Below are 12,662 nucleotides of genomic sequence, written 5' to 3' on the forward strand. Positions count from 1 at the left end.
CGGATGCTTTGCCAAGACATTGAACTTCTCTTAAATCTTGTACTGGGGGGACTGTAATGATTTACATGGCTTTCTCCCTTGCAATTAATTGTGACGTGTTCAAAATGGGTGCCCGTTTGTTACACCTAGATGGCTTGCGTGGAACAAATTAGGTAGCACAACCCAAGAAGGCCTTGAAGCCTTCATGGCATAGAACTTTTGCTACCTCCAGGATAAAATGTCCATCTCTAAGTGTGGGGTGTCTGGACGTTGGAGAGGGAGGCGAGGTGTTGAGTAGGGTAAGTGGCTTGGGAGCCCGGCATGTGTGCATGCCCCTGGCAGAGAGACAACTGGTGGAGCTGGCTGCTGGACAGACCCTGGCTGTCCCAGACAAATGCTGGAGACACCACGGGGTCTCAGCTGTGGGGGATCTTGGATCCTGTTGGAGATGTCTTCATTTCCACTTTGTTCAAACTTCCAGGTTGCATTAAACTTTTTTATTCAAGCATAAATTAAGCACCTAAGAAATAATTTGGAAGAGGGTCTTCTCAACCTTTAAAGGCAAAATCTGGTGTGGTCATTATTTATTGATATTAATTTTGCTGTAAAGAACTAAGTATGGATGTGGGGTGAGAGAGTTTCAAGATGAACCTGAATTTCTCCAATACATTCAGCAAACTGAAAAGTACCCACATATAAATTAAAGTATTTTGGGCAAAGTTAAACATTTCACCCACACCAGAGAATATTCTGTGCCACGAGCATGATACATTGAAATAAAAGCTAGAGGAGAATCAAAGGAGCTTGGAAAAAAATTCAAGGGAGACATCTGAAATGTTTAGACTCAAAACCCCCTGGGTTTTTTTCCCAGTTCTGTTTTCTGTTGCATAAGTTTTAGGTTTGAAATGCTGCTAAAGTGTTGGCACCACTGGGGACAAATCTCTGAGCTGGGCATCAGGGGTCTGATTTGGGGTGCCCCTGAGGACAGGCCACCCTGCAGTGACTGGCAGAAAGATTTTTTTTCCATGGGTTCGGTGGGAGCAGACGGAGGCATTGCTGGCTCACTTGCGGCTGATGCTGTGACTAGCTGCAGGAACCTGGATCTGCACTGTCAGGTGCTGGCAGAGCTGGTGAGAGTCCCTGTCAGTGGTGGGAAGCTGCGCCTGGCGTGGGGTGCTGGAGCGGCACTGCACCGCGCAGCCTGATGGCCAGGTCCAACACCTGCTACAGGAGCCGGCTGTGTAAATCTCCCAAGGTCTCCCCTGGCTTTCAGAAAAGCCACAGACCTTGTTTTGATATATGGTCCTGTCACCTGAAAGGAGGCTGTAGCGAGGTGGGGTCAGTCTCCCCTCCCAAAGTAACAAGCGATAGGACAAGAGGGAGCGGCCTCAAGTTGTGCCAGGGGAGGTTTAGGTTGGATATTAGGAAAAAATTCTTCACCAAAACCGTTGTCAAGCCCTGGAACAGGCTGCCCAGGGAGGTGGTTGCGTCACCATCCCTGGAGGGATTCAGAAGACGTGCAGATGTGGTGCTCAGGGACATGGCTTAGTGCTGGGCTTGGCAGTGCTGGGTTAACGGTTGGGCTCGATGATCTTAAAGGTCTCTTCCGTCTCTTCCGACCTAAATGATTCTGTGATTCTGTATGCCAGATTATACAGATGGCTCCCACGTCAAAATCCTCTCTGGAAATGCATCTGTGCCTTGTAAAAGTTGTGCAGCCAGTTTTATTTGGTTCCTTTCAATTCTGCATTGCCAAGACCTGGCAAGAAAGCGCTTCTTGTTTTTGCAGTTGAAGCACAGCAGAGAAGGACTTAAGAGCAAGAGTAATATAAAAAAACAGCTTGTAAATGCTGAAGAGAGACCTTGAGTATCAGAACTGGTGCCAAACAAGATCATGTAAGATAATATTTACCTGTCTCCTGGGATTTGTTACAGAGAGTGCTGGGGGAAAATGTCCTGTAGATCACTGGAGGGCTTCTAGAGCAGAAGAACAAGAAAACAAATGTCAGGACTTCAAGGAATAACAATGCTGTGGTCAGGCAAGGATCTTTCTGAATTAGTGTTCTTAATCAGCTGGAGGTTTGGGAGGTTGTTTTTCAAACGGAGATAATTAAATGCCAAACTGCAGTGGGTTAAGAGGTTTAGAAATGAAGCTTAGAAATGCTGTTGTGGTGGAGAAGGTAGAGTGCCAGTTGGATAGGCTTTGGGTTTGGTTGGGAAATTCACTCCTGCTCTGTAGGTTGGCTGCTGGGGGCATTGGTGTGCTGTTTTGAGCACTGTGGTGCTGAAGCGACAAGGAGCCGGCCTGCAAGGTCTGCAGCAGTGCGCCTGTTCGCATCAGGAGCGCTGAGGTATTGGATTTTTTTTATCTTCTCTACAACCCTGATGTGGCTCTAACTGCACTTTTCTCACCCGTTGTTTTTTCCATCAGCATTTCCAGGTGAGTGCATGCAGTCTTGGCGGGGACACTTTGCAGAGCTCTGCCCGGTGGCCCGTTACATTGAGCTCAGCCCTCGCCCTCGGCGCTTCCCTGGACGCGCTGTGGCTCTGGCCAGGACCCCCGTGTGATGCCCGGCACTGCCCGCGGCAGCTTGAGGTGAGCGGTGAGGATCCGTGTCACTAAGGGGGCTGTTGGAAGGGGGTGGGAGGGCACTGATCTTCCCTTGATGTCCTTTCCAGAGTGGGGCTTTGCCCCCCGTTCCTGAGCATAGCCCAATTGCTACTGCTTCCCCTGTCCCTCCGATGGTGGCACTTGGGTGAAGAAGTGCTGCCCACCAGAGTGCCTTCCAGGGCTTCAGCAGCCCCTCAGGTCTCAAGGCTTTCATTGCACCCTCTGACCCACGTGGTGTACTGCGTTCAGTTTTGACCTTCACGAGAGGAACATCAATTGTCAGTTCCTGCCTTCAGCTCGAGTTTGCACAGCCTAGTGCTTAGAAGGTCAAATTCTTCTGCCTTCTCAAATCTGGCTGCACGCATGGCTTGAAGGCATATAGCCTGGTACCCGTTGCGCAGAGGTAGACGTACGCCTTTGGTTGCAAGTCAGACATCCACAACGAAAAAGGAAAAATCTGAACATGGGAAGCTCTTATTTCTGAGGCAGACGCGATTTGGGGTTTGAAAGCTTCCAGCAGGGTGGAGGGGGGGGATCAGCTCTGGCCCCTATCCTGGCCCACGGAGCATGGGAACAACAGGCAGAGAGCAAAAGCAGGAGACAGCAGATAGTAAATTAAGTAATCCTTTTTTTTCCTCTTTAAAAAGCACAGCCAAGCCAATTCATTGCTATATGATCTGAATGCAACCACGTATTTTCGTAGCTCCTACTGTGATTTGGACATATTTAAGGGTCAAGACTCTAGGCAGATAAGGAGCCTGAGTTTTGAGAAGTCCAGGACTGGACTTAGGTCTGGAAGAAACTTTTCTCTGAAGACAGATTGTCAGACAGGTGCTTCCTAGAGGTTGTTACTGCTGTTGGCTTTCTCTTAGGCAAAGCCCTCACGGTAGCCACTGTTGGAGCTTTGCTTGCCAAAACACACAGACACAAATATGCATACCTGAAAGCCCCGTGTCTCCTTGCCCTTGGCTCATTCTCTGTACCTTCACTGCAGGACTGTTCCCAAATCGCCAGTTAATTACCGCTCCTTCCTCCTGGAGCATGGCTGGCAGCTGTCTTTGGACAAGGCTCATTGAAACAGAGCCAGGGCGAATCGAAGTCAATCAGCACGCAGGGGAAAAGTCCCGCTTCACTAACCCAGGCGGGATGGCTCCAGCAGAGGCATTCATCTCAGTTTCCTGGCTCCCCAGGGAACGAATGAGTGACAGATGCTGGAAAGAGCTCGTACTGTTGAATTTTTAAAATGTACTTTCTTTTACCATAGCGCTGCCAAGCTTGTGAGTTCGAGGAGCAGGAGACAATGCCCCACGTTTGTAAGATGGGCACAACAAAGCTCATTCTTTTGTAGAAGACCTTTGTAAAAATCAGGGGCTCCTCTTATTTGCCTTCTGGGTTTTGAGGTGGAAAATGCCGTATAACCAGCTCTGCCCCCAGCACAGATTTGTCACAGATTGGTTGGCATGAAGAGAACAGAGGTCTCTTGTCCATTGCAGAGCGCGTGGATGCTCAGTGAGGGTTTTGAACATATGAAGATATGATTTATGCTTAACTGGTCTACAAGTGCCGTCTTGCTAGAGAGCAAATGCTCTCTAACAGCGAAACCTTCTACAGGCGCCTTGGCAAAGATCTTAACGCTCCCTGTTATAATGTCCAGTCTGGCATGGGCTGGGGTACGGAAGGATTTCCCAAACACTAGTCCCTGAAACACGTTCCTCCTCTTGCCTGTCTATGGCTGAAGATCAAAGCACAGTGATATCTGTCATGAGTGGACAGGGGTGGAAAAAGGTCTGAGCCAGTGAATCAGAGGGACAGCAGAGACTGGGGCAGGCAGCAGAGACATGGGGCTTTGCAGAGTGCTGCTCTTACCTGAAGAGCTTTGGCTGTGAGTGGGGACGGAACCAGGACACCGGCCGTACGGTATGTCCCTGCCGCACGGGCACCCACGCCAGCGTGTTGGCTGTCGAGCCAGGGAGGGTTGGAGCAAGGGTACAACACCTTGCCAGCTGTCCCACCCCGAGCTCTATCCACCCTTCAGCCTCAGCCCCCCGGAGCTCCATCAGGCTGAGCTGATGTCCTGCAGGGATGGTCTCTGTCACCCGTGGGCTGGCTGCTACATATCACTTGGGTGTATTTCTGAGCTCAGCCATGCTGACGGAGGGAGGGATGGCTGGACTGGGTTGATGCTGCTGTAGGTGTAACTTTTGTGGGCTCCAAGGGACCTATAACCCTTCTGCCAGATGGCCCCTGAGGTGACAGTGCAGCAGCAAGGGTTTCTCCCTTTGCTTTTGCAGTAAATGAGCCACCCAGATTTTTTTTTTTTTTTAATATATATAACACAGACCATTCATACCACTGTTGGGCATCATACCTGTAAGTGGGTACTCAGTCCTTTTTCGACAAGACAACTTACCTGAGAGGGCACAGGTGTCCCCTCCTGAAGGAGGACTTTTCCAATAAAAGCTCACATCCAGACTAAACCAGGCATGGCGACAATCTCCTTTGGTGCTTGTAACCCTGCTTCGTAGGCACAACTGCTACCCGGTTTGAGTTCTGCTCTCCCTTCTGGAGTCAGTAACATCTTCCAAGGAGGTCAAAAGGTTAATTACCCCAAGGAGAACAAGCCCTCCATGTGAAATGGGATGCTTTTTAGTTTCATGCACAGTTTAGCTCTGTGCCTGTTTATGCACCCACAGCCACTTCAGGTTCCCTGGACACCCAGGCAGATGACCACGGCTCATTCACCTCCGCATGTTTTTCTCTTAGAGCTTGGTAGAAAGAAATTGCTGTGCCATGGGAATTGCCGCACATGCAGCAGGAAACTCCTGCCACTCTCGTCTTGAGGTGCTCTGGGGGAAGCCCTGGGGTGGTTACAGCCTTCCCCCCCTCTCAGGACCACTGGCAGCTGGAGCAGCCTGGAGCTGTGGGGCTGCTCCACAGGCGGATGAGAGGCAGAGCTGTAGGAGCAACTGGCATACTCTCTGCACAGGTCTTTGCAAAGCAGCATAAAGCAAATAATGAGCAATGTCTGGCTCTTCTTCCTCTATGTGTTACCCAAGACCTAAAGCCCGCTAATAAATATATAATGAACAGGGAAACATAGTGTGAACCCTGGAAATGCTCTCTTTTGCTTTTCAGAAACTGAAGTTTCATTAAGTGGTTTGCACTGATTATTTTTTTTTTAGTAACAGCTAAAAATCTCATATGAATATCCAAGGAAGGTACATATATAGATACGAACCTTAAATTTTTTCAATAATAATCCTAAGCCATGGATGATTCTGGGTGAATTAAAGTGTGTTGGGAATTTACATTATGCACAGAAGATAGCAATGACCATCTTGCTCTGATTAACAGATAACAGAGATCCGAAGCACCATGGTAGCTCCTTTATTGTCTGGAAGCATCTCAGTCCTCTCTGTCTGGCACGTTCCCCTACCATGTTGTAGGCATCAGTGGGACTTAGGATAGCCAGACTCTGGCCGATCAGTAGCAGGTCGCCCTGAATAAAGTCAGGGTGCATTTAGCAAGTGCAGGTTTGGGGCCTCTCAGGACATTACATCTTCCAGGCTGCAGCTTTTGCCTGTCAATGAGACGCTATTTTCTGTGAGACAGACCATGTGTTAAGGACAAAAAGCAGGGCAGGAGTTCTTTTCCAATGCTGAGGCCTTCCCTTTCCTCCCCCACCTTCCCTTGCCCATTTATCTGTGACTTTACACCTGCAGGTGCAGTTTCACTGTTCCCCTGAACTGACCCGAGACAAATCAGTTTGTGCTTGTTGGGGTGTGGGATGCTGAGGGTCAGGGCTTCTCTTGTTCTGGTGGTGTACAGGGAGCGGGCTGTAAATCCTTTCTGTGTCACCGCTACAGTGTGTATGGTGTGCTTGCAATAGCCTCGATCCGGCACACCAGGAGCGTGGGGGAAGCGTGTGATGCCCAGCTTGGCACCCCAGCCTCTGTGCCCTGAGGCCTCAAAAGCCAGAGGGGGTGGTGGTGGTGGAGATGTTGACAGCCATGCAGACAGGCAGAGTGACTACATGAAGGCAGGCTGCTTCACCTCTCCCTTCCTTTTCTGCAATTGTCAGAGCATGCAGCTGTTGAGCATGAGAATTTTGGTTTTGCTTTATTTCTAAGCGGTATTTCAAGTGTGGTGAGCCATACAGACAGATGGATAGATACCAGGGTTGTCCTGCCAGTCCTGACATGCTGACACCTGCCAGATGTGGATGCATGTGGTCCAGCATGGCCAAATTCACAGCTCTTCACATCTGACCTGAATTAGTCTCTCTCTTTTCCAAAAGCACAGTTCTCATCTGGGACATCTGGGGCAGGGGGGTGTGGGGGTTTAACAAACAAACCGCTCCTTCTCTGCTGCCTCTTTCTGAGAAGCGTGCAAGCCCCGGGAAGGTGACAAAATACTGCAATTAAATCAGTGACACTTCAGCAATTGAAAAGCCGAGCTCCCAGAGCCTGCACGATGTTCTCTCACTCATCACTGTTGGATTTTAATGACTAGGTAATGCCCAGTCACCTGGCAGTGCCAGGCCAACGCAGACTGGTGATGCAGAGCAGATCGCGTTTCTGCTGGAGCAGCCAGAGCGTGCAGCGAGGGGAGGAGGTGTGCAACGTGCTCCAGGAGGAGACAGACCGATCCGCTGCAAAACTTGCCCAAGTTACCCCCTCCCAAATTTTGATGAGATGGGATGAAACAGGGTGAGCAGGCAAAGGACCAAACTTGTCCTCTGGTTGCAGTGGGCTTGAATTTAAGAATGGACAAGGATTTTGTGCAACCATGGCCCGAAGTCCAATGCCTGTTGTGAGCTGTGGCAAGAGCTGGGAGGGACATGGCGCAGGTAGAGCCTCCCCAGTGGAGCAACAGCCTGGCTGTTTTCTCCCAAGCTGCCAAGCTCTGTTGAGGCCAACGTGCATTAGCCAGGCATGAGCACAGAGCCAGGCTAACACGGCTGGTTAGCAATCCGAGCAGAGCAGGGAAGTCCAAGCCACCTTGCCTGCGTTTCAAGGCTGGGTCTTGCCTCGGGTCCCTGCTCTGTGCCCTGCCTGCTGGTGCAGTCATGCTGACGGCATCTGCCAAGGGCTGGGGTCTCCCCGTGTCACGGATGGAGTCCTGCACTTCACTCACAAGAGAGAAGCAACAATATGTTTTATTGATATAAGGCAGTGAGTTAACAAAGTTCAGTGGTAAATGAGACAGTGATTTAACAAGATTTGATTACAAGGTACACGTGATTATTTACTGCACAGAGGACAGGGTCAGACAAAACTCCCGTTGAGTCATGAGGTTCAGAAAGGGCCACCTTGTGTTCTAAACTCTTCTCAGAGGGGAGTTTAGGTGTAGCTGGATCCAGACTTATTCGGTGGTGTCTGAAGGTTTTATACACGTGCTATCAATCTTTTATATCACTTAGCTAAAACTTCAAAGTTTCAGTGCTTTTCTTTCCAACTCACTTGCCAAGTATCTGACAAGATAAAGATTCTCTCAGCCTCGAGGAGCAACCTTGAGAAGCATCCCTGCTCCAGGGGACACCCTGGTGTGCAGCCCGCTGCTGTGCAGGGGAGCTCAGTGGGCTCGGGGCTGTCCATGACTTATGGAGTGAGATGATGGACTTCAAGTCATATTTGCATACCAGGCATATTTTGGGTGGCACATGCTCAGCTAGCTCTCAGCTGCTGAGCAAGGTCTATGGCCCTTGGCTGTTGTGTTGCTATCTGTGTCCCCAGAGCCCAGCTTAAGCCAGATGTGGCCACTATGACCATCACTGGTGGCTGGCAGGGGAGCACAGCACCACCTTGCCTTCCTGCAGCTGGATGTGGAGTCCAGGCGTTGGGCATATCCATTCCTCTCCATGTCAAACAGTCTCTCTGCAGCTCTGCCATGATGCTGTGAGGGAGAAACCCTCTTTTTTGCTCTCCCTTTTCACAGCCTGCATCCCAGGCACATCAGTGAGGTGTTGCTGGGCTCGAGTCTGGAATTATTTGCTTACTGTCTTGGATGTAAGTATGTGGTTTACATTGAAACTGAAATTTCTTTCACCTTTTCTCTTCTCACCTGAGTTAGCAGCCTGTTGTGCCTCCTCAGCCAGTGCTGGCAGCAAGCGGAGTGAAGAGGCGTGGGCGCAGCTGCTCTGCGGGATGCAGGGAAGGAGACTGCATCCCAGGGGGAGGCAGGAGGCACATTCCTGCTCCCACTCCCATTACACACCCAGCAGCACCCACACATGCTGCAACCAGGCTGCCCCTCCAAAGTACGCCTCCTGCCACAGCCCCTGTTTCAGAAGTCCTGGTGAATGAGAATGGAAGCGGGCAGCATCTCTTCCTGACTTATGCCAGAAATCTCTGCTGTTTCATTGAAAAGTCGATGTTTAAGCACTGGGATCCAGCGGGACTCAGCAGGTGTACAGACAGGAGGTGCACAAGGGCTTTACTGTCTTGGGACCATGTCTTTATTAGCATCAGTGCTGGCTTTACAGGCGGTTAGAAGTGGAGCCAGACTGCAAGAGGGATGAGTTTGGAGGAGATAATGTGAAAGTAACACATAAACCAAAGGAGGAGTTATTGCCCAATAAATCTCCCAATATGAGAACTGGGCAGGGGAGAGGGAAAAACTAGCAGGAGATCAGCTTAAAACAGTTAATACTTTTTTACACAGCAGGTAGCGAACATTGACATTTATTGTACCAGCAGATTCGAAAAGGGATGGACAGCAGGCCTGTTAATGGATGCTGAAGGGAACAGGCAGGACTCTTCTCCAAGCTTGTCCCGGTCTGTGCCTGGGTATGCTGGAGAAGTGCCAGCTATAGATCCCAGGAAGGCCAGACACACGTGGTCTCCTGTTTTCAGTGCTGGAGACAGCACCAGGCTGGATGGACCACTGGTCTGGCCCTGAAGGACAGCTCTTCTGTATGCCAGACACTACACAAACATGTCCCAGGTGCTGCCTGCAGCATTTTGGTACAGACAGCTCACGCTGAAGGATTTTACTGGTTCAGATTTACCAGCCTGGACTTTTTACTGAGCTCATTCAACTCACGGATTAGCAGCCAAACACCCAGTCCCCATTTCACAGGGTCTTTATCAGGTTGTCTCCTCACCACCTGTCCAGAAACCTGGGAAATTTAATTACATTCATGCAATATAGACTGCAAAAACGGGTTAAACAAGTCAGGTTTAATTGCGGGTAGAGAGAAGAGAATTTCAATCATGTACACTGGGAACCTCTCCAGCAGCGAAATGTTCTCTGCTCCAAAGTCACCACGGGCGGGTCTCCGTGAGCTAGCTGCTGTTCTTTCCCTGCTAATCCTGTTGTCCCTTCCTTCCCTGCTGACCATGCTTGTCACCCGTGATGGCTCCTAACCAGGGTCAGTTTTGATAGCAGGATCTGGCCCTCTGAATGTCCCACTGTTCCCCCTGGCTGCACCATCCCTGTGGTAGGGTTGTTCTTCAGGTAAGGTTCCACTTCAGGGAAGAAGTGATGTTTCATTAAGCGAATGAAATCTCTGTGGACAATTAGCTCCTCTTGAAACTAGTTGTGGCTACTGGATAGTGTTGTCAGAGGGTGGTGGAGGTATAACAGCCCATGTGGGTTTTGACCAGGTCAGGGAAGAAGGGCTGGTGGAATTTCAAGAGCTAGCATCTTTCTCCCTGCACTGCACTGTAAGCAGTACTATGCAGAAAGAATTACAGACACCTAGACATTTCCTAAATTTCTATAAGCCTCATAGCTGCTGGGAAGTATTTACCAGCATCCTGCTCACCTCCTCTGCATGCCCTGAACTGGCACTGCAATAAGCTGGTGAACAAGAGTTTGAAAATGCACGAGGTGCACTGGGTGAGCTGTCACACATGGACATGTGCTGTGGAGACAGGCAGCAGAGCCAGCCTGGTTTGTTTCTGGGGGATGGAGGAACCCCAGTGATGCATGCCAATGCCACTGGTTCAGAAATGCTTTCCTCCGGTTTGTCTGCCACAACCCAGCAGTGGTCTTGTAAATGAAACCCAAAAGCTTGTTTCATGGTCAGGGCTGTGATGAGGAGAAAAGCTTCTCACGGGAAGCTTGATGTGAGCCCTCACAAACCACCGGCACCTGAGATCTGGATCTCAGAGAGGTCTCTGGAGGAAAGTGGTGCAAGGAACAGGTAGTGTCAAGATAGGCACAAGGAACACCTGTGGGAGGCAATCATGGTGTGGGTTTTGTAGGGAGGGAAGGGACTGTCTGCCCCTAGAAAACAAACCCTGGACAATAAGTGGGTACTCAGGCTGTTGTGTTTCTCTAAGTGCAGAAGGTGCTGGTGCTGATGGACCAACAAATATCAACGCTCTAAGGACAGGATGAAAAGGCAAGGAAAGCCCTGTGGTGAGAAAGCATTCCTTTTTGGCTACTTTTGTAGGAAAATGAGTCATATAAGGCTGAAGCATCCTTTGCAAAAGCAAAATGCTGGTGTAGCTGTGATTGCCCAAAGTGAAGCTATTTCTCTACCTTCTGTGTGATTTGCCTGACAATTGTTAGAGAGTAACTGGAAATGAGGAAGAGAGCTCTTTTCTCTCTTAAAAACCAATCAAACTGTTTTTGCAGCTATGAATGCAAGTAATTTTCCTTAGAAGCTTATGTTATCTTCAATGGCAAGTTGAACTCCTGCACAGCCTGGCAAATGTAACTTTCTCCAATCTCATCCTCTCGCTTTCAAACTTTCTGCTTCTCCTGCGGTTGAATGGGTGCTGTTACGAGACGTCCCCTGTTTCTGTATGCCTTACATGCTGGGCTCTGTGTCAAAGCCCAGCTGTTTGCCATCATCGTGCGGAGCTGAACCCCCTTCTAGTCCCTTCTCATTCCCTAGCTACTAGGCAGCACCATAGATGCTTCATGAGCAAAGCCACCCAGACGTTTGGTTTTGTGGGGCATATTGATTAATTGGATTTCCATTTAACTTCACTTTCAGGCTTGCCTGCATGGCCGCTACAGCTGTGGGGAAAGCGATACACACACTGAATTCCTGACATTTCTCCCCTACCTCTTAAACCAGTGCTGCAGGGGGAGAGAGGGAAGCATACTGGTTGCCATAGTAATAAGCCACCATGCAAAACCCAGGCGTTCTGTCTGCCTTGTGGAAAACATCTCACCCACCAGGCATCTCTGAGCAAGATGGGCACTACAGGGAAGCATTTAAAATCGCTGTTGCTTGTGCCCTCCCTGGGCTCATCAGCCTGGAGCGACAGGAACCCTGCAGGCTCTAAAGAAGAGGCACTCCTCGAACGGGCACAGGCACCGGTGAAGCATGTGCCTAAATGCCATGCCACTGTGGACCTCAGTAACAACTTCTCACCTGGGTCCCTGCAGCAATTCAGGAGTGGTAAACTCCAGGCTTCTCATCTGTATTCATATTATTAATATTTAAGATTTTTTTTTTTTTTGAAGCAAAGGGAAGGAAGGGAAACATGGAAACAGAGCAAGGCACTTTCTCTGCTGGTGACTCTTTGAGATGCTCCAGAAGAAAACAGTTCTCTGACACCAATTAACTCTAGCCGAAGATCTGCTGATTTTAAGTAGAACATCAAAACTCATTGAGATAGAAATAACTCTTTTATGCCTGCCTCAGTTCTCAACACTTTATCAAATTCTAGGCCTGGACTCCTGCCAGGTCTTTTCAGAAATAATGAAGTGATTATTCTTAGCTCCAAGCTAGGAAGACTTTCAACTGCAAAAAAAGCACAACATACCCTGCGTTTGTTACAATTTTACCTCACATTTTCATTAACGACTCATTCCTGGTCTAGCCTGGCAAATATGTTTACAGTTGTACAGTTCATTGACATTTTTTTTCCACCTTACATTTCCTTTTCTTCTCTCCTGCAGCACTAAAGATTGCATGGTGATGAAAGGAAAATGACTTGAAGGCAAGCCAAGGAGGAGCAGAGGAACAAGGCAAGCACGGTGGAGAAAGAGACCCACCGGAGCAGGGAATGTTGAGGAGAAGGTAAAGAAGCAGCTGATCTGTGACGGCCTGGTGAGAAGACAGGTGGAAGAATGTCTGGGAAGCTTTTGGAGGAGTGTCCTGCAGCTT

The sequence above is a fragment of the Falco naumanni genome, chromosome 12 (assembly GCF_017639655.2).
Source record: "Falco naumanni isolate bFalNau1 chromosome 12, bFalNau1.pat, whole genome shotgun sequence".
NCBI classification, from domain to species: domain Eukaryota; kingdom Metazoa; phylum Chordata; class Aves; order Falconiformes; family Falconidae; genus Falco; species Falco naumanni.